Genomic DNA, 23,623 nt, shown 5'->3' with positions numbered 1-23,623 from the left:
TTTTCATTTATATATAGGCATTTTAAATGCCGGCAAAATTTAGAACTCGAATCTCTCAGAGACGATCGAAATTACGAATTTTAAACCATGGTTGAAAAGAATACAGCGTCCAGTATCTCGGTAACGGCCGATTGATGTAGACAGGAGAGAGGGGAGAATAGAGGGAAAGTCGAAGGTGGAAAAAGAGGTGGAGTGAAAAGCAAGAGGGGGGGCCCAGCTTGGAGTACGCTTTCTGTTCGCTCATGCGAGAGAGCGCGAATGAGATTGCACCGCGGCCGGCTGGTACACCATCGCCGCCAATTGTAGCAGCGCCGAAGAGAGCGAGGCAATTCCTCTCCCGCTCGTCCACGTCGCCCAGTCATCCACTCGTTGCGCCCATTGCGTTTCCATTGTATCTCCCTTTTCTCTGCGTGCGGCATTTTTATTGCCGACGCAGAGAGCTCCCGTGCGTAACGTCTGCGGCTCGAGCCGACGCAATATCCGTTTCTCGCCTTGCACCGGGCCAATCGCCTTCGTTTCCGCGCTTGGTCGAGCGCGGATGCAATTGCGTGCCAGAGCCTATCGTGATTGCCGATAGCGCCCAATTTCTTTCAACCCCCCCGTAAAGCCTATTGAAAGTATCGGTGAGCGTTAAAAACCAATGTATCAACTAAAATTTGATTTATTCGACTGAATCGAAATCGTAAACATTCGGATATTGCTAAACGGATAGAACACAGTCGCAAAGCTTTTCCTTTTATTACAATGATGTTGCCTTCTATTTAAATGGTGTAATGATTGTGGCGTAAAGAGATTGCGCATCTCTCTGCTTTCTGTACCAAAGATTCAAGTCCGAATCCATTCACACATAATACATATATCAGATTTTATTTAATTCGGCGTTATATTGAGGTGCTAAAATGTGTTACACGGTTAATTTTAAAAAGCTAATAATTTCTTTTATATATAAAGCATTTTTATTTATTTTAATGTAAAACATTTTTAAAACCTTTGTTTAAAACCATAATGTTTAAACCTTTTGTGTTATTATGACCCAGCTTCCATGATACTCGTCGTTAATCGTCATCTCTCGGAAGATAATGAAAGTATCTTTACCAAGACAATCTCCTCTGATAAACCGACATTAACTGTGTAAGTTCTATATATCTGGGGCTATATGCAAAAAAGCCATCACGTCTCTAACAATAGATTACGAATTTTTATACGTATAAGAAAAAACAATGCTCTTAAAATAAGCGCAAGTTCGATGCATAAAGTAATATAATGTCAATGTCGACGTGTAGAATTGAAATTATATTCGAAGACGTATCCTTGACGGCCCACTCAAACGATATTTATTCCATGACAGCTGGCGATATAAAAATGTCGTTGCAGCGAGAGATATTTTATTCCTGCCCTCAGAATATATTTCAAGCATATAAATCAGAAGAGCGCGGAAAAAGGAAGGTAAAAAAGAAAACGATACCTTCTACGGCTTGCTGCCTGTCAAGTTGACTGTGACGTTGCCATCGATTGAGAAGAAAATTGTTGGAACCATCGAGCGTTAAAGTTTTCTGAAGCCGCGAGGATATTCTAGTATATAGAGAGGATCGGATTATCCTCGTCTCTCGTGAGCGGAGAAACTAACGAAGGACTTTTAAAACGTCGCTTCTCAGTCTCGGTACCTGCTTGGAGATAAAGGCAGCGACCGGCATTTCCTCCGGCCGAACGTTTTTCCTTTCTTTTTTCGTCAGCTCTTCTTAGGCGAAGAGCGGTCTCTGGATCGTGATCTCTCCAACGAGATTAGTTTTACTTAAACAGCGATATTTTGTTTGATTCTTGCAATTCTTGGATTGATAACAAAAATAGCTTCTGAAAAATTATCAATATTTAATCATATTTTAATCTATTATCGATATTTTTGAAACAATATATGAATAAAAATAATACCTATTGCCAGTCTGTATACTTCTAAAGATGGGTTTGCGATGATTCATAGTGTGAAGCTTCATGTAAATGTATATACTTATATATACAGATATTTAGACGGCTACCTGTCAATGAGTTGCACAATAGTATTAATGACTGCAGTTGGTGAGCGCTCACTTCAAATTTACAAATAACTTTTTTATTTAGTTTTTCGAAAACTTTCTCATTATAGTATTTAGAGTCGTAAATTTTGGGACAACCTTATATACATATATATGGCTGTAACACTTGTACTGAAATTCAATGACATAAGAATCTTAAAAAGTAATTCGCAATAAGGTTACGCATGTCATTTTTATGGTGGTTTCTTTTGCTGCAAATTTTTATCGTATTCGATCAGGAACCATGGTTTCCCGATTCGTAAGTGTTGGCATCAAGTTTCGTGCGGTTCGACGCCTTTGTTCACTGAAATCGCGGTAATGTATCAACACCTCGAGTCATCGCCCTACCGGCGATCAACCCCCTTCCACCCTTTGTCTAGTAATTCGAGACTCTTCATTCTATGATTCCCCCTGATTCGACTGGATCTCACGTTGCGTTCCGTTTCAGATGAACACGTGTCCATCCACATTTGTTCGTTTGAGGAACGTACAAAATGCCGACAGAATATGTGAGCAGACTTGCTCCGAACATTTCCCTTTGTAACACGAGATGCGAGCCTTCATTAGGAAGTTACTTCGTTCTGTTGTAGAACGATAAATGTAAATAATACTATTCTTTTCTTTCGAAAATCGACGTATTTTCGGCGTATAATAAAAAAATATTACGTATGCAAATAAATCAATAAAAATCTTTTATAGTATGTATAATACATATAACAATCAATATAACATCTTTGGAAATTGTTTTGCATCTTTCAAATATAGCAGAAATGATAAAAATATATTATAATAATTTATTGTAATAATATTATCCATTGTTGAAATTTTAACGAATCGTGTGAAAATGTATTATCCGAGAGGGTAGCCGACGGTGACGGCGAAGTTCCGAACTTCCGCCGGCCGGTTTTCTAATTTACACCTACGTATTAACCGATGCGTTTCAGTTTAGATTACGCTTTAAAACGTAATTAGAGCCTCGCAGTTTGCACAGTCCGCGTAATCACAGCCGCAGCGGCAAATACGGTGTACGTACCTTGCCGACCACAATACGTTAATTATCGTTGGGCCGAAAGTGAGCGCATCGTAATTTACAATTCCGTTTAACGTACCACGCACAAACGCAACCGGGCGGCTTCAGTGAAAACGTCGACGCTTTCACGTGAAAACGAGCGGAACAATTTACGAAAATCAACGTCACGCAGTAATAGATCGCGCGGCAAGGCAGGTGATCTATCCGTCATGGATAGCTGTGTGTTGCGAGACGAAGGGGTGTAATATGGCTTTTTACTATTAATGTCATGACACGGTCCGGAAATGCAATCGTTCGTCGGCGTGGACGCCGGGAGATGCAATTACGGGGGGAATTCTAGGCACGCCGGGTTTGATACCAAACAACCCATACGCCAACAGATACGTCGTGCCTTTGCACGAAAACAACCCCTCTGTCCCTCGGTCCGACGCCCTACGGTGGAAGGAGGTGCCGGCTGAAATTCCAGCCGGATGCAACCCCAAAAAGCGTCTGCCTCTGCGGAACACAGCTCGCGGCTATACCGGGATGCGTCCCTTTCTATCGTAAGTTATTACTCGCCGCCGATCAATCGCGTAACTAGATTATAAGCGCGTGTGCCAATCAATTTACATCGATTTACTTCGTTAGGATTGATTTGAGGCAAGAAATGTAATTTCTTTTGCAATTGAGCAGCTTGAGTTATTTCAATATACTACCCCTATTTAACTGTAGATATCTTAACATTGATACATTATGAAAACTTGTTTAACTTGTGGTAAACTTTATTTTATTTCACGTAACAGTTAGTGTTAGTGTAAATATATAACTAAGACTGGGTTGTTCCACTTTTCGGTAAACTTCATCTCACTGTCTTACTCTCTTACTCTTTTACTCTTTTGTGTATCCAATAGATAAATTATCGCATAGTTTATTTGAAGATGGAACAACCGGCCCTAAATACAAATTAATTATATAATTTATCAAACTTGCAAAAGCTGTATGATTAAAATTTTGCGATATTCAAATCCGAAAAATTCCAACATTCAAGAACTTCAGTAGAACGCACCTACGTTATCCTATTACATCGTGCAAAGTATTCTGAAGAGATAGCACCTGATGTAGCACAGCTCGCATTGATAAAAAATACATTGTAATCAAAATATCCGGATGAAATCTGAACCACGCTTAATAAAAACCATACACTTCTGTGAGAACAAGACGAACTCTGTGAATTATATTTTATTCGGAATGAATTAAGACAATTCTGAAAGGAAAAGAAGAATAGTTGTTAAAAACTCGTGTGGCGAGTCTTGAGGTAACATTAGTCTTGATATGGAAAAAGTTTCATGCTACAACGTCTTCCGTGCTTGTCTCTCTCTCTCGAGACCTTGTATTAAAGTGCTTTCCGGCACACGGCGCAAAACTGACGCGAAAAATAACGCAACTCAAGACGATCGCAAACTCCTAATCTAAATGGGAAGTTAAAAGGCGGTCGTTCGCGTTTACACGTATATGGCGCGATCGGACATGGGATATGGGAGGATCCTCTTACTCGGCGTGGAAAAAACGCGCGAAGACGAGGAAAGAGAGAAAGAGGACCGAATGGAAAACGAAAACGCTCCGTCGAAAGCGGGTAAGAGAGGAGACGCGTAATAAGAATACCAATCGCAATAAAGTAGGATTTGCATTTGATAAGCATCGTAAAAAAGCGCAGCGTAAGGTCATTACATATACATCCGCAAGCTACGATAGCCTACATCACCCTGTTGGGGTGGAATCTACCTCGGCCTGGAATCTACCTCGTTTGCCGTAGCTCAAGTCGAAACTCCGCACTCGCGACCCCATCTACAACCAAATCGCAAAGTAGCTTAAGAAGAAATGATGCCAGGAATGGTCGCTGTATTGCTGACTACTGCTGTTTAGATTAGTTAAGTTTTCAGTGAAAATCCGCAACGAGAAGTAGATAGATAGATAGATAGATAGATAGATAGAGAGAGAGAGAGAGAGAGAGAGAGAGAGAGAAGACAGCCATAAATCGCCAAGTGTCAAACTTTTTCACTTTCGTGTCGCAACCGACAGATATAGCGACGTTAAAATGTAGTGCAACATTATGTGACGGCAATGAGTCATGGGTGACTAACTCTGGTAAAATTATTGAAGACACATGTATCTCTCTCGTGCACACAGGCGCGGCTGAGACATCGTTTCTCAAAGAGTCAAACTTACTCGAATATTTAAATGACGAAGAATACGCGGATTACGATGTCGCTGGTTACAGCGGCTCTGTCAGAAAACTGGAAAACAGACACAATGCAGTCGCAGAACGATTCATTCACGCGACCGTAGCCCAGACAGACAGCTGGACGCCCCGCAGGGATGGAACAGGAAACCATTGTCGCTCACGATTTCCGAAATGTGTGGGGCGAGCGTGTGCATTTTTTTTTTTTTTTTCTTTTAGTTTCAAGCGGAACGCATATGCACGCGCGACGCATCGAGCCGCGTCGCGTGCAAATGTTGCTTTTTGAGCGACGCCGACGCGTAGCGAAAAGCAATTATTGCGCACGCGACCACGCATAGAAACGCTGCTAATATACAGCCTTGCCTGCGGCGGATATAATATTGACCGTTCATTCTTTTCAGCTTAAACATATGATTGTTATCAATGTATAATAACACGTTTAATATCCGTATTTTATTAGTATTTATTATGATTAAAGCTGGATTCAAGGTTAGATAATATAACAGCGATAATAAAATAATTAAGACGTATAACGGTGTATGTAAAGAGTTACTGCACGCATACGTTATCAAGATGATTAACTTCACCCCTTGCTAACGAACTTCCTTTAAACGTTCCTTTAAACGTTCATCTGGTACATCTTGTAGCATCTCATCTACAAGCCGGAAGTTTTTCAGGGCCCTAATAAAATCAACCGGAAACCTATTCATCTCCTTCATTCACGACACTCGGCCTATTACGAAAATGTCGAAAATAAGCGGGAGATAAAAGGAAGGGACAGTTGTTTCACGGTGGAGACCGGTAAGGCTCGAGACACTCCTTTTCGCTAATAGCATGCACGCGACCATCCGGACCACACGTGTGTAATAATGGTTAGTGCGTGGGCGTGTGTTAGTGCCAGAGTCGAACAGATCCAAGCGGAGTCGAGCCAAGCCGGTCGACCAAGCGTAGCCCAGGGGTCTGGTTCCCAAGTTTCTACCGCTCCATCTGCTCCTTGTTACTCGCGGTTATTAATTAGCCTGCGCCGGTGAGAGAGAGAGAGAGAGAGAGAGAGAGAGAGAGAGTTGCATCGGTGACTCCACCGTCGAAATTATGCGACTGCGCTCGGACATCGGTAGTAACTCGACAATCGTTCAAAGTGTTCGAAGCTGATTGGTGTTCGATCTGAATGAAGACGCATGCTCGCAAATCTTTTACCGCGTGCGCTCCTTCCCTCGGGGGGCCTCGCAGAAGCCGATGTACCAAACGCCTCTCGCGTGAGCTCGCAAGGGCGCAATTAACTCTCAGAACGGAAAGTACATCGGTGCCTCGAGTATCGTAAACGTTTCTCTCGCGTGTCCCGCCTCCGGCTTGTCCACCCGACACGAGATAAAACGTGTCCGCGTTGTCGAGCATCGTCGGACGGAGGCCCGGGTGCGATAATTACTAGTTGTATTCCTCCACGAGTGCGAGTCCAAGAGCATTCGCCTGCGGAGATTTTAATTGGAGGATACTACGTCCTTTCATGATGTTTAACTGCTCTTCTGCTAACTGAAAAATTTCTTCGAGAAGCATCGGAGTAATTTTCCAACTACAGATGATGTATGTATTCGTCCTACACATGACATTATAATGATATTATATTTATAACGTTAAACCGAAATTATGGGCATAATAAATTATTTGTCTGATTATATGTATAAGTAGACTCTGAATTTTTTTGCTACATTCTGTGTCGTTGACATTTTTTTCTTTTTTCTTAAGTGAATTACAATAAATCTATCGGCGCAAAAATGATGTTGAGAGGAACGCGAGGACAGGACGTAGGATTATATTATATATTCATCTTTCTCAGCACAACGAATCAAATAATGCGATCATCGAGCATTCGAGTTTGAATCGAAATAGTCCCCGCATCATTGCCTAGATGCATCGAGAGAGTTTTGCACGGTTGCACCGACGCAGCATCGTATCTGCCCCGCATTCTCTCCAAATCTCCCGACGCTAGTGTAAGCGGCCTCGAGCGGCGGGCTCGCCCGCAGAAATGTAAATACCAACCGGCCAATCAGTCTGATTGGTCCCATTCGCTCGAATGCCCGTCATTCACCGACGCTATATACCGTTGCCGTAAGGTACGGCGGCGTTCCTGAATCGCGGCATTGTTCGTACGGGTGTACATGCACTCCTATGTACACTCGTACGTATGTACCGGCATATGTGTACATGCGGGACGCTTTGAAAAAGGTATCGCGAGATTTTCGGGCTGTTCGGGCATCGCGAACCGTTCAATTACGAAAGTAAACGGCGAAATCGATAGCCTCGTAATGTGCTACGTTACTTTCAGATGGATCATCTGACAAGAGTCGCAAGCTCTAAGCGCCTCTACGATTCTGTAACTTTTAAGCTGTTTTTCATTATCTCGTTAACTTGCGTGATTAAATTTAACCTGATATTTCAACCAATGGTCTTCATCCATTTATGACATCGTCATAAATGAGCTCGAGCTGAGATTAGATAAAACGTCAACTTAAGCTTAATCAAAAATTAATTCGAAAAACCGGATCTTACGAGCGTTCCACAATGTATTGCAAACATCCCATCGGCCAGCATCGCAATGCTTTGCAATAGCTAATTAGAAGTATCAGTAATTACTAATATTACTATTGACGCTTTTAATTGGTTGTCGCGAAGCATTACGACTGGCGACGAGATTTATAACGTATTGTAGAACACTCTTTAAGGACAGTGTCGATATCGTCATATTGTCGTTGTGCAGATAATATATGATACAAAAAGCTGCTAACGAGCAGTTAACTAATGTACCGAAATGATAGCGAAATATTATTATAAAATTGGGATACTGGTTGTTACTAGTGTATAATTGCAGAATTAATATTTATGCCGTATTTTATCTTAGCCATTACGGGATTGCCTGTTTCAAGGTTGGCACTTAGACAGCGACATTAATCTTATTAATGTAGGTATTGCGCAATTACGAGCTCATGATTCATGCAGCCGTGCACATGCATCTGATGACCATTCGGCTACTCGAAAGCACGTCGACACGACGCGATGCAACGCGACGCGACGATTCCACGTCCTGATCCGTCGTGACATGAATTGTTGCGTGCCGACAACCCATTGTTATGGCAATGAAAGAGAAAGCGTTTCTGCTTTTATCCTCCAATTTTGAAAGGCATTGCAAATTGGCGTGCTAATCCTAATGCGCGATTCACTGGGTAATTTCCCAGAAATGTAATTCGAGAAATTTGCGTTATAAAGCTGATAGAAAATTTTGGCCAGGGCCTGCCTCGCTACCTCCGTATAATTTGTTCTTTGGCATGAAAATGCTTTCGTGACTTAGGGTAACGCGTACGTCGCGACCACGCAATATCGTATGATCGGAATTAAATGCAGTCATTACGATAATTACACGTCTGCTTATTTTCCACGAACTTTGTTACTCTAAGTGATCTTTGATTAGGTTTGCGATTTAAAAGCAATTGCATTCAGTCACCGTGGACAAGACAATTCTTACGGAATGAAGAAATATCACTTGTAGATATGTACATTTCTTGAAGAAAGGTTTCATTAAACGCTTTTAAAACGGAAATAGGTTCATAGATAAAGACAATATCTATCGTCGCAGACTGGATAACACTCTCAGTCAAAGTTGTTTACACGACGGTCAAAACTCGCTTGAGACACGAGCGAGAGGAAAGAAACTAAGAGTCCCACTCGAGAAGATGAAGCGCAATGTCCTCTGGCTCTCTGTACGTCTGTTTGTCCTCCTCTTCTTCTTTTTGGCTCTATTTATCGTCGCGATCTTTTCTTCTCCTCACTCGCCATAGAAAAGAAGAATAGTCGCGGGGACAGGGGCGAGGGAGTGAAGCTAACAGACAACACTGGTTACAGACAGCGCGCTTCTAATCTGGTTTAACTTGTTTACCAGTTCTCGATAAAGGAGCAATGCAATCCCCACGCGGGCGTGCGAATTTCGTGTCTGCCTCCTTGCGCCGACAGTCTGAAATCTGACGTGAAATTTATTACGGCGGTAAATATAGAGGCGGTGGGTGAACGGATTCCGGTCGCGGGGGTATAAAGGAAGGAAGGCGGAGGGCAGTTAAGAGGCGGTGGGAGGAAAGGGAGTCTTCTGACGTTAAACCACAGCACGCCCTGTACTTGTAGCACAACCGGTGTTCACTGCGAGACTTTTCGAAGGTTCTTTGAAAGTCTTCGTCAGTCAAGACACAGCTGGTCTTTCTGTGACTGCCGTCGCGTTCGAGGTCGCGTAAACCTTGACAACGACGACGACGACGACGACGATGAAGAAGATGACGACGACGTCAACGGTGACGATGAAGAAGAAGAAGAAGAAGAAGAAACAGAAAAGAAAGGCGACAGTGTCAGTGTCGGTGTCGCAGGTTCCGTTTTAACGAGACTGCTCGAGGGGATTCATTGAGCACCGGCTGCTTCTTCGATGCGCCACGTGACTCCTCCTTCATTCTTCCTCCCCCTTTTTTATAGCTGTTGCCGACTTTTATTATTCGCCTCTTACTCCCTTCTTTCATTCCGTTCGCTGTGCGCCCTTACCCTTATCGACCTTCATTTTCTTCTTCTCCGAATTCTCGGCATTATTCAGCGGGCGCACGATCCCTCATCGAGGATGCACGCACGTACTGACTACCTACTATGATTACGATGACGACGACAACGATGACGAGGACAACGACGACGTCGACGATGCCACTGTGCAGCTCGTCGAAATCCGCAATAAAAATGTCAATATCGAAGCCTGTTCCGGTTGCATAAAGAAACCTCGACTACATATTGTGTCGTTTGATAGGATATATTACGATACATTTTGCTTATTTTTTATTTATACATTCTGCAATAAATGTCATTTTCAAAAAATTGAATTAAATTAGGATTGATGGTAAATGAGAATCAGAGCGCGCGGTAAGTAGAGCGCTAATTACTAACATAAATGTTCTTTATTTAAATCATTTTAAATGAAATATATAGACTGAGAATTATTTAAATACAAATAAAAGAGAAGAATGTCATTTTCGGTCAGAATGGGTCTTGGTAATATTCATATATGAATATACAAACACAATTATCAGCTCTATAGACTGCGCGCTGATTCTGTTTGTCAGACTTAAAACACAATCACAATCTGAAGTAACATGATTCTTTAATTCAATTTGCTTGTAAAACGCTTTTCAATTCGCTTATGATACGCGATAACAGAGTAATTTGACAAAACTTGAAGTTGAACATTACTTAATCACTAATGAATTATTTTCTATTACACGTAGGATTCTTCATTACGAGAAGTAAAGTGCGACTCCGTGTGGCATAAATTAATATACAATATCATCAGTGAAACCACAGAATGAAATTTTCTTTTTGCTGCATATATATATTTCTGCGTGGTTTTGATTTCATAGAATAATATAATTTAACAAAGTGTTAATCGACTGATGCGAATTAATGAAATTACTGACATATGGCGATAATAACAGCGAATATGAATGGAATCATTTGAAACAAAATTTTCATTTCCTGCTAAAATGCATGGACGGGATTACGCATACGCGATACCATCTCGTTAAAAGCACGAAACGGTTGCGAAAAGCTATCGTTATAAAGTGCTCGTTGTAACGGACATACGCTTGTCCAATCGAAATTTTGATTACGCTCACGTTACTGATTCGCGTCGCATTATAAGCTTTAATCACTTTAATTACTTATTGCATGTAATTAAGCACGGTTTATTGCACTCATGCTGACGAGAGCGGTCGATGAAACCCGCCCGTTGACGCGTGACAGCGTATTTGCGTCCGTCAGCGGTACGTGTAATGAAACTTGTGAGTCGCAATTCTATCAAATCAAAGCCAGACTAATCGTCAACATTATTTTGGTGTATACGAAACCGGCGGTTTCATTACGCGTCGCTTATTGCCCCGTGTTTCAAATACCAGTATAAATATTTATTAAATGATTTGCGAGGTTTCACACTGTCATCGATCGCTTTATGCGATCTGCGGTTCACACTGAAGTGGTACGGTGCTATTTCATTTGTGCATTTTTCGTATAACTAATATGTGCAGTATAGAGAGGATCACTCTATTCTATAGCCAATCAACAGGCTTGAAATTTTATCGTCTGGCAAAAACGCACAAATGAAATAGCGGCCGTACAATGTAATCACGTCACTATTTCTACGCGTTATAACCTCGGGCATCTATATTAGGCAAAATGTTTGCAAGATACCGTACTTCATAAACCCACGTGCAATTCTACCGGACATGTTTGCGCGCGGTAATGAACGGCTTCAACCAAAAAGTTATATATGCGTTAACCCATTCCTCACCGCTCTCTGACCGTTCTTTATGTGTTGGTCCTAACGAGCTCCACCGTTTTCTCATTAAAATGTCGGCTGACGTCTTATTATGTGTCGCATTATTATCACTGAGACATGCAAACTGCCCCCATATCTCCGTAGCGAGCAATCGTAAAAAATCCACCATTGTATTAATAACATGTCTGTTCAACTCTCGTATCTCTCGGAAACTGCTTATAGCAGTTACAAGAAATTTTAAGTGTTGTAGGCGGATGAAATTCACTGTCATAAATTTAGATAATTTTCTCTTTTAGAAAATTCTTACATTGAAATTATTTTTTGATCAAAATGTAAAATTACTGGTAATTTTCAAATATTAAGTATTTATTGTTCTTATGTTGCAGGTGAGTCAGCTAGAGACGATCACGAAATCAAAAACTGTTCAAACAGTAAGTCCAATTAAATGTACAATAATTACTCGACATGACGAAGCAAGCAGTTAGTCGTACACATTTCATGTGTACACATCATAAGAATTAAAATAGAAACGGCAGAGGCCGGATTCAGTGCGTGCGGTGGAATAAGTCCGAAACACGAACATAGGCGCGGTAACGTTTCGTATAAAACGCACCCCGTATATCTTTCCTTTGTATATTTTTTTCTGGCATGCGCAATGCTGGCGTGTTTGATTGTCGACGAAAGACGCTGGCGATGACTGTTCCAGGACCGGCGCGTTCGGACTCCCGGGAGGGATCCCTCCTCACGGAGTAAACTGTTTTCTTAGGCACTCGGGACTCTTCAAAAATTCCTAAATATTTACTCGAGTGGAGGACTCCCAGACGGACGACACTTAAACGGTATTCTCCGAGAAGGGTACACGAAGACGGGCTTAAGCCCCCTGAAGAACGGATTAGAGACTCTTCCGCGCATTTCTTTCTCGTCTTCTCGTTTTCTCGTTTTCTCGTTTCCTCTCTCCTCCTCATTTTTCCTTCAAATTTTTCTTCTCGCGTCTCTATCCATCTGACTAAAATCCGTACAGAATTCACGCTGAGGGAAATCATTCTTTGAATTGTAAGTCGAGCGTGATTTGTCTGAGTGTATACTTATCATATAAGGTGATAAAACGTGCAGGGATTTGTCATTGGAAAATAGAGATCTTCCGTGCGCGCTGCATTCATTTTATTCATTGAAATACGATGAATTATATATGAATTGATTCCATTATATGGAACTATCTCTGTAATGGAAATAGCGATAACTTGATTTTCAAGTTAAAAAAACATTATATATTGTTTGTTATAAATCCTTAAACTTTATTCAGATTTACGATTATTTTTTTTCTTCATGAAACTTTATTGAAAACGTGGGTTGTTTTTTAGAAAAGCAAAGTATTTTCTTTAATCACAAGAATTTATCCATAATTTAGCACGACTCGGTAACTCGACCTAACAATCCACTTCTGCGTAAATAATGTCACAAACTTCAATCACTTTTTACAAGTCTCAAAGTACTCCTTCATTACTTTTTTATCGCTCTCATTCACAAAAACATCGCGACGTTCCTTGGTATGTTCATAAAACTGTAGCAATTGCTAGTTATCTTATCGCCTGCCATAAATATTTAATTCGACCGACTTAACTGTTGTCTCCGCAACGTGAGAACTTTCCGAATAGTCCGAGAAGTAAGCGAAACTAAGCGATCGAATGAGTATCGTAAATCGACCATCTCGACAAACGTTTCCGTACATGTGTGGCGAAAGATTTCACGGCCGAGGTAGATCGTCTTCTAGGCAGACGGTGAAAGGCCGGCCCAACACCGGGACTCGATTCTCTGCAGTTACTCTTGACTTTTTTTGACTGGTTTCAGGCGTTGCCTCGATGCAAAAGCATTCCCTTGTTCGAAGTTCCCGTGTCCCCACCCACCGGTTCTCGTCGTAGTCGCGCTTTCCGTCTGAGAGCTTCGAAAACTTTCGGGTCTGAATACCAGGCTGCATTAAACATGAATAAACGATTTATGAGAACAGAACGGCTGTAACGGGTTGGCGAAGGGTTGACGGCACAGCAAAGCAATGGGCTAATAAAACGAGGCCGACGATATCATTGACGAGATTCCTCGGAACATACGTACGCGGGATCGCGATCCGCCTCGTTATTCTCTGATAATTAATAATCGCCTCCAACGACCATATATACGTACCAGCGAGCTCTGAGCTTCCTATCTGCTTTGTCATCGCTCCGGATAATAATTCTTTGACGATTGGCGGGTGTGGACCGGACACTCGCCTCGTGGTGCAAATAACTGATTAACCCTCTCGGCCATTCCGCTTCTCGGAACCTTTGATTTTCATTCTGTCCGATCGATTATGCCGGTGAAGTAAAACGAACGGGGTGTTAAAGAGCGGCCTCGAAGCTACAAAGTGAAGATATGCAAGTGTCTCATACACAAAGCGAGATGGAAGAAATTTCTATTCCAAAAATAGTTTGCTAAGGAGGAAAAATAGATTATATTTTAACGCGTTCTAATACGTTTTTCCCGCTGTTCAAAGTGCAGAAGGATGTGCCGCAAAAAAATATTTTTACCGCATTAAACTGATGGTGTGCGCAGGGAACGGGAAATAAAAGGATTCAATTGAGCGGCCGCGAACGCAGCTTGCTTCTTGCGAAACGGGTTTCCGACGGAAACTTCGGGGCTTCAAAGCGATCTCATTTCATGCGCTCGACTCCGCCGCGGATTGCCGCAAGCTAATTTGCGAGCGTCAGCTGCGTATTTCTGCAACTATTCTGAATTCCTCGCGGCGTTAACCCGCAGACGACGAGACGAAGTTAAAAACGGCCGATACCATGCCTTAACGCGATATCGTGCTTTTTTCTCTTGGAAACGCTGGTACCCAGTTACTTTTCGCCGTCTGCGGAATAATTAATCCGCGCGCTCGTAAAACTCGCCGCCAAGAACAACAAAATCGGGCGGAGCAGTCGCCTTCTTTTACGATTCTCTGAAAAAGGCGTCCTCACTGGCACGTATCTTTGTCAGAGCTGTGCATTGCTATAGGAGACTCTAGTCGCATAATCTAATCAGCACATTAACAGGGCGATAACGTCCGCTCATAAATCCATGACTCGACTAACGATCTTTCCACGTGAGCCAAACGCGTATATTTGACACATCCAACGTCGTCCGGCGCGATGTTTTACTCGTATAGGTGCGAAACGACGCGAATTGTGACCGGCCATTAATTTTACCCCGCGTGTGCTATAAGATTTCCGAATAAATACTCCAAGTTCGTAGATTCGTAGTATTTTAAAATCGACAAACGTGCACGAAGTGCATAATTTAAGAAGGTATTCAATTGCAATAACTTTCTGTGGATTATATAAGCAAAAGGACCATTTTTGCTTCAACGTTGAATAACTCGAGGAAAAAAAATCGTACAGAGTAAAATTCGTAAAAAAGTAAATTGCAGGTAAAGATTCGCTCTTTCGAATGATGTAAATCGCATTTGTAAATAGTACACTCCGTGGAACTTTGCAAATTTTGTAAAAAATTTTAAGATTTTATATTTCTATTTATGTTTGTGTAACTTCATGAAATTTCCATGAGACCGTTTTTTTAAGTAGCGATCCGAAAAGTAGAGGTTTCTACTTGTAAAATGCTTTTTTAAACATCCCTATACGATAATTTTTGAAAGTTATTGTATCTTAAAATTTGCCTATTTTCGCAGAGTGAACAGGTGTTGCGTTAATTTTGTTGCCCAGTGTATAATAAAGCAGTAACCTCCTAATAAGTTTGAGAATAAAAATAATGAAACATTAAACGCGATGTGCTGAGAGACAGCAGACTTTAAATGCAGAGAAGAAAGTAGAGGAACGAACATCGACAGATAAAGATTGTGAGTACAAGAGGGATAATTTAATATCAATTATTGCATTAACTATACACGATCGCTGTGTAACACGATAATTGTAATCCCAAATAATTAAATTAAATTTTTCACGCTAATATTTTCATAACTCTAAGTTCAATTTGAACATTACTCGCAGATTGTCTCGTAAAAAATAAAAAATTTTACAGTTTCCCGGTTGAGTAACATCTTTTATCGAGTATTTAGAAGTAATTTCACATGCCAATATATTCTGTAATGGTTACAGCTTATCACTTGGCTATCGACTCGTGATATCGTTTGAGCGTTGAGGCTCTGCTATGTTATCAACGATGTAGATATCGCTCTCTACAATCTTTGTCAAATTAAGCGCTATCGAATACCGATACTTTCGACTTCGCTTCGACTAGGACGAACCAAGTCTGAACAGGATCATTAACACCCTTTCGTCCAATCGCATCATCGTTGACGCGCCATTACACGAGAAGCTAGAACTGAAATCTGCATATTAAAGTATATAGCAAAAGCACCTTCAAGAATATCAGTGCGACTATATTCACCCGTTACATTAGCACGAAGACAAAAAAAGAAAAGGGTATATCTCTGACTCGACAGAGGAACAATGAAAGGTAAATGTCCTGTAAACAGAACGGAGAAAGAGACAAAATTAAAATAAGGATTCGATCTGTTTCTCTGTCGATTGCTAACCCAGACGGCAGACGGGCTGACATGAAAATTTCAGTCGATCTTGGCGGGGGTGATTCTCGCCTGTTACCATGGGGAGTTGAAATATTTAACGATTCGATTGTTCATTCGTTCGGTGCGTGTCAAACAAACATAAAGCGGCGCTTTTTTCCAATATCGCGAAAAAAAGAAACGAAATGGAATTGATAGCCGCGTGCCTCGCAAAGCAATTGTAAATTTTTGTCGTATCGGACGTATCATAATGTACATACATAACAACACAGCGTGAAATCCGCACACAGATAGAAAGGTAGAAAGTGTAAGTACTCTTGAGGATATCGACGTTCGCTCTATTTCGCCGGTTATCGCTCAGCGAGGTGAGAGACCTCTCGTTCTTCCTTTCGAATCTCTTTCCTTCGTAGAGAAAAAACCGAGGAGAGTTTTTGACGCGAGTGAAGGAAGAGAAACGACACGGAGGTCTCCCTGCTATTTGTGAAGCGTAGCAATGGCGGGAGGAGATGGAGAATGGCGTGGCGGGAACTCGGTGCCACACGACGGTGGCAGTGCATTTCACTTGTTCGAGGCATAAACTGGGACGGTAGACGTGCCGGTATGAAAATTTCAATCGGCTGGAGCGAAGTGTCGGCGTAGCGTGCGAGAGTCGAGGAGGCGGCGTCGGTGAAGGTGGAAGGTGGATGGTAGTGGCGGAGAGAGAGAGAGAGAGAGAGAGAGAGAGAGAGAGAGCTCAGGTGGAGGCACAGGTGGAGACGGCGAGGAGGAGGGAGATGGAACACGACGCGAGGGAGGATGAGGAGGGTAAAGTGGCTCTGGACCGTATGGGTATATCGTTGTCTCTCTCCCAGTTTCTCGCTGGTTGATTCGCCGTACGGCAAGTCCTTCTCCATCTTCTTCCCACTTGCTGGTGTACGAAGCCCTAGCCCGCGGCGAACTGCATAATTCATGGCCTTGCTACACACCGACCGCCGCCACCCCGGAGGACTCTCTTCCAGAGGGCCGCCGCCGCTCTAACCCTCCTTGCATCACCACCTTCTACGCTTCAACCTCCTTGCCAGGGTCAGCCTTAGTCGCGTGCATTATACGTCACCATATATGCGCGTACTTGCTAACCCTATGCATACAGAAGAACTTACGAATATACGTACGCGTACACATGCATATATGCACAGTGTGGATAAAGTTGGCCCTACGACAAGGTATATACGCGCCTTTTCTAACCTCGTACACCACGCGCAGAATGTAGGCGAATATTTCGGCTGAGTTATGAACGGCACCCCCCGTTGAGGTAGCGCCGACTTAACGAGAGAAACGCCATGGGCGCTTTGACCAGTCTCGATCGCGTCGGGATAATTCTTCCTTGACAGAGAACAAGATTCGAAGATTGGAATAATGGATTTTTACGAGGCCACTGTCAGTTCGAACAAGTTTACGCACACCATTGCTCCTTTGTAGGTTTTTGTAGCCTACAGAGTCTGCTCTTTTTCTTCCACGTTGCGTCTCTGAAAGTTATGCTGCTGCATGCAACAAGCACCGACGTTTCCTACGGCAATAACGCATTAAATCGGAAACGTTGATGTAATTATGGAGTTTTTTTTTATTATAGAATTTTTTCATGAATGTACGCGCGCCAAAGATAAAGATGAAAACGTTAATCGTTGTTCTAGTGTTTAGAATTTCAAAATGTCCCTCTCTAATTCACGTTCGGTTTGTGTAGAATGTGTACCACTTGATACCGGTTGGGATTGTAGCGGAATGAAATACTAGGTTATAAATTTCAAACGCTAATGCCACGTGAAATACTAGTATATATCTTAGTGATGCGCGGATCCTCTACATTTAGATAGAATGATATACATATCTTAAAAGGAACGTTTGTGAATAACAACCCCGTTATTTTTGAAGATATGTAAAATGTACCAAATAAATATTTGTGTTTTTGAGAAAACTATATTTTTCTGCAGATAATAATAGAAATCATTTTAACATCAATATTTTTAAGATGGCATTTTTACATCTATACACCTTTTCTGTTTATATCTTTTTGAATTCATTCTTTATTAAATGCATTACATGTTTTGACAAAATGGGAAATCTTTTGATTTCAGACGGATTTCTTCCTTTTTAGTCGAATTAAGACATGTACTACTTCGGCCAAAAGTATTAGGCATTTATATATGTTTTTCGTTTATTTGAAATTCTTTTATCTGTATCGTTTTCTATTAATTACCGGCGAATTTTTTATGAATTTATCTTTTGTTCAAGAAAATATTATTTTATATATAAAATTAAAAGTTTCTTGAAACAAAAGATAAATTCACAATATATATTATACGAAGTTATTAAAGAAAGGAGCATAAAGTGTTCATATTTTCGAATTCAATGTTATACATCCTTTTTAATTAAAACATTAAATAATGGTTAATACAAGTAAAACTTTGATACCAAAGCTGTGTATACTGCACGTCTTATTTTGATGATATTTTAATTAATAATGATTAGTACAGATTGAACAATTCTTGAACGTAACTGAATAGATAACGCGGTGATGTCGTCGTTAAAGTCCATTGCATTAACCGCCGAAGGCATCCTCGCGCTCAGGGTGTGATTCGTCCAGTTTGAACGTGTACACCAATCGGAAGACAAAGTGTACACCCGAAGCTACAAGACTGCACGAAATTAATACAGAACCGGCTTTAATCTACGGACGCATTGCGGTTCGAAGCTCAGGAAAGGCGGTTGAACGAGATGCAGATATCCTGAGGCAGGCACGGCCAGCAGCCACAAGTCGTTTTCTCGTCCTACCGGAGAAGCGTACCGGTTCTTGCGCTGAATAAATGGGAGATGCTCTGCCATCTTGGGTTCCCATCGCTCGCAAAGATAAACATCAGTAGCAGCAACAGCAGCCACAGCACCAACAGCGCACAGTAGCCAGAGGGACCCTCGTAATTAGTCGGACTTGCATGTCTTTTCTTTTTCTCGCGTTAGAAACGCCGCTTCGAGGACTGCAATGCTTGATGGTGTCTATTTATGAGCGAATGATCGTGCGCAAGTCGATCAAGACGCTCTTTGAAGACCATCGGATGACCGATCGATTTCATAGAAATTGCCGTACGAATTCCGGACAGAAATACGCGAGCGAAAGGAGATACGGATCACCACTAACTTCTGCGCTTCAAGTAGAAAATATTGGCGTGTCAAAGACCCGAGACTTATTACTGTAACTTTGTGAATTAATAAGATTCAGGTAACAAGTTGCGTATCGGTGGCAGGGCTTAAAGTTCATCAAAAGATGGATTCTTTGATAAATTTAAAAAGTAGCTAACTCCCTCAAGTAATAAAGTCGTGTTAAAAGCCGGATAAAAAATATGCTGTAGATAATAGCACGGGAGCCAATTTAATATAAAGCTGATATTCAACTTAGATTTTCAATAAAAAAAAGTCTAATATAATAGATACATGATACTAATTACACGGAATCATAAAAAATTTAAGAAAATAATTGACTAAACAAGTTGCATTTGCTATTTGCATGTTGAAAAACAAAATATTCAGATATATCATTATAATGTAACAGAACGGTGTATCTGTAATTCTTCAAAATTTGTCACCGTTTTAAATATTTCTTCACCTTTAGTTATTTTATTAAAATGATGGTATAAAATAAACACCGCTTCGTAATTTCTTTCGCGTCGACGACTGCGTCCGTAGGAGAGGGTCTACAAAAATAAGTCGCGGCGCGCCCCGACAATTACGCGAGGACGACTTCGCCGAGTTTTAATTTGCACGAGCTCTCGAGACCGTCGTCGCATATTCGTGTACGCGGTACTTTCCACGAATTCGCGCGCAAATTTATGCGCCCAAACGATGGAAACAGCGCTCAAAAGAGCACCATGCTTGCCTCTTCTACACCCACCGTAAATCTCGTCAGCTAAGAATTGCAAGTTTCCTCGGGAAAGACGGGAAAGGTACTTTGAACACAAATTTCTCGCTTAGCCATAGGAATTTCTGTAAAAGGCAATTTCATCGCTCGGAAATCCGTGAACGCAAGATGTATGTTTTTTTTTAATCTATTAAATATTTCTTGAAATTATATTTATTACAATAAATAAGCTTATAACCATAAATATTGCTTATAAGCAAAAAACACAGTTTTCATTACACTTTATAAATCGATACATACATATCGATGTTAAATGAACGAATATCTTTTTCATTTTTATGAATGTTTTTAAACAAATTTTAGCGAATTAAGTATATATCTTTTAAAAACTTTATACATCTCTCTCCTGTCTCATCTCCCAAAATAAAATTTTTGTACACGTGTATGCAGAATTTTTTACTTTCTAGTTTTCCAAACTTTTTTTTCTCTACATCGTCGAAAACTTTTCGACGAGAAAATGACGCGTTTTCCACCAAGGCTAAAGCCGTTCGCGAGCGGTGAGATCGAGCTTGGATGCGAATTTTTCGCCCGAACTCCAGAGTTCGTCGACGAACGGCGTTTAACGATCCGGAAACGTTGTAAGTGTGGAGATTAAAGTGTATTCGTATACGTAGTTGCAAACCTGTGCAGCAGCGCACTTTCCTTCCTTCTCTTATTCTCCCATTCACACTACCTTCGAAATGACACGTTGGGAACGGGGCCAAGCCGACTCTAGAACGTGCTAGAGGAATACTTCCAAATGGGAATACTTCTTCTGACTTTTAATTTAAGTTTGAATATCAAGGAAAATAATTATCTAGCCGAATAACACGAAACGTGCAAACAACATGCTTGTTAAATATTGGTTTAAAAACGTGTGCATTTTTACTTCACTTGAATAAGTACGACCTATAATTTATTTAAAAATAAGTAAAGATAACGATCCAATAAAAATACATGATAATTAACTTTATTATAAATCGTTGTACAATTTAATTGTATCTATAAGCGCGATAATATGTAAATCTTAAAAAATTGTTTTTAATGTAAATTGACGATTAATTTTTCACAAAAATTTGCTTCCAAGTCTTAAGAATTATTTCCTTGTCTGTCGATACTTGTTTTCTCTCAACAAAGCTTAAGAAATTGCACTGTTTATTTAACAAGAATATATAACATAATAATATAAAACTTTTATTATAAATCTTTATAATAAAATAATTTATAAACAGAATTTAATAATTGTCAAAGAAATTACCTAACAAAAATACATAAAAAGAATATATTTAGATCAAAAATAGTGTGAATAAAAAATATGCAGGTTTTTGTATTAAAATCATAAATCTAACGTTACAAATGTCAGATTAATTTTCAAGCTTTATCTACTCAACCGTATTCTTTCTCTTCTCTCTCTCTCTCTCTCTCTCTCTCTCTCTCTCTCTCTCTCTCAAAATTGGTTTGAGCCAAGCTTTTTAATGGAATTATTATATAAATATGGGCTACTATAGAAGCTGAGATTTAAAAAAATCCGCTGTTACAAGCTTATGCTTTGTACGTATATCGAACGTAATCGAAGCGGCATGATTGATTCGCTGATTCGCTGAACAAATTCATGTGTATTCACTCGTAAAATACGCTCGTGAGCCTCTACAGGCGGATGTAGCTTTATCTGGGCCCCATCATTCACGTTAATTCCACTTAAGCACCGATGCACCTGGCTCGCGAGCTCAACACGACGAGCGCACGATACACTCGGCAAAAATGAAGAGACGAATGCCATGCAAATCGAGCATTCGAAGTGCGCACAAGGGCACCTTATGCAGCGGCACACAGTGGAACCGAGTGGCCGAACGGGGCTGCGTGGCAGCTCGAGCGAATGAAAGATGGCAGTGTGCGTATTGTAGAAAGCTGGAACAAACGGGGCACTAAATTCGCATGATTTCTTCGTTCCGGACGCGAAGGCTCGCGTGGTTGCGCTGGCGCCGATGCCGATGTTTGTGTTGGAATAAATAATCGACCAAAAACAGTTGAAAGAGGATTTAATCCGAGAAAGAGGGCACAAAAAAATCTACCCCCGTCTGCACGACGCGAAACGCTGCTACGTTCTTCCTCTTCGGAATGGTTATTCACAAAAAAAAAAAAAGAAAAAGAAAAAAAAAACAAACAAACGGACTTGAGATGAGTGGCAGCGTTATTAATAAATGCATAACACTTCTTGCCTCGAGCAAAAGCGCATATCAGTTCTGAAATATGGACATAATCAAGTCTCTCCGTAATTAAGAGGAAATAATTAACTCTTTCCATTTAAAACATGCTTGCGAGGCATTAAGAGTAAAGTCGTGCGAAATGCAGATCGATAATGCAATTAAACTCACGCGACTTATTTCCATACAATTTTTTTATCTCCAATATATTACACTTGGCATACGTAATGTAAGAAAAGACTTTCGAAACGTTGTACAATACTTGAGGTGACGCGGTCGCTGCAGGGAACGTATCTCGCGACGGCGAGGCATGAATGCCGCGTTAGATCGCGCGTGTACTTACGACGAAATTATATCCATAGACCTAATGATTAATTGTATGTCACGATTGATCTAATCATCTAAGAAACGAACGCCGTGTCTCAGACACAATCAGCCGACCGAGCGGTTAAAGGTTGGCTGCATTCTGTGACCTTAATTACTATGTCGACTAATCGATCGCGTGCATTGTAATCGTATGTACTATGCTTGACACGGGTACCAGCATATACGCAACCGCTTCACCGCTTGAATAGCGTCTTAATTACCGGCTGGATAATCCGATTCAGCCACTTGTGTATGTATCGATAGTCTCTCGCATCAGTCGAGTATTGAGTCGGAAAAGATTACAAAATCACTGAAGCGTTCTCCGGAAGTAACTCGAAGAGAGGCAGCGTTAAAAAAAATATTCATTTTCTTTCAGTTCTAACATAAAACTCATTGAGAAAGTTGAGGCTTTGTCTCAAGAAGTTGTTAATACGAAGTTAGATCTATTTGAAATGATACACTTGTCATCAGTTACGAAGGTGTTGTTGATTTGTAGCCGAAAATTCGAAATAAGTTCCTGAAATCCACGAATCCATGATCTTAGAGGTATAAAACGCCGCTCGCCACGTTTATCGCCACGGATATTTTCGTCGTGAAATAATGAGTCGCAGAAAGGGTTCTCTAAGCTCGGCAGATAAGCATCGGGGAACGGTCGACGGTAGTCGAGGAACCCCATAACCCCCCTCCCCCTTGTTAATTAGCCAAAAAGTAAGATCTCTCGTATGGTCCCCTTCGCTTTTCTTTCCTGTGCTGCGCGCCACACGACGGCACCGTCGTGAATAAAATACGGTCTCGCGTATTCCCTCTCCCCCGCGAAACCCCCGGTATCGCCCGACTATCCGGTATGTACGAGCTCTCGCCCCCTCGCATACAAGAGAAGAACCAGCCAAAGAGCCCCACGGGGGCTTCG

The 23,623-nt window shown here is 41.1% G+C and overlaps 1 protein-coding gene across 4 annotated transcripts in view; it reads left to right on the top strand.

Moving 5' to 3' along the window:
- The window catches only part of LOC108745839 (discoidin domain-containing receptor 2-like), a 103,406-nt gene that overhangs the window by 50,582 nt on the left and 29,201 nt on the right, over window positions 1-23,623 (top strand). The window contains exon 1 of one of the 4 annotated variants that reach the window (XM_018482233.1): window positions 12,050-12,094. The exons of the other annotated variants lie outside the window; for them this stretch is intronic. The gene's annotated coding sequence lies outside the window, so the exon portion shown is untranslated. Of the gene's footprint in view, window positions 1-12,049; window positions 12,095-23,623 lie in introns of those variants that run through there. 4 annotated transcript variants of the gene reach the window in all.

The sequence above is a fragment of the Trachymyrmex septentrionalis genome, unplaced genomic scaffold, assembly GCF_001594115.1.
Source record: "Trachymyrmex septentrionalis isolate Tsep2-gDNA-1 unplaced genomic scaffold, Tsep1.0 scaffold15, whole genome shotgun sequence".
Lineage (NCBI taxonomy): Eukaryota > Metazoa > Arthropoda > Insecta > Hymenoptera > Formicidae > Trachymyrmex > Trachymyrmex septentrionalis.
Note: the sequence above shows the minus strand (reverse complement) of the source record. Positions and strands in the feature narration are given on the sequence as shown.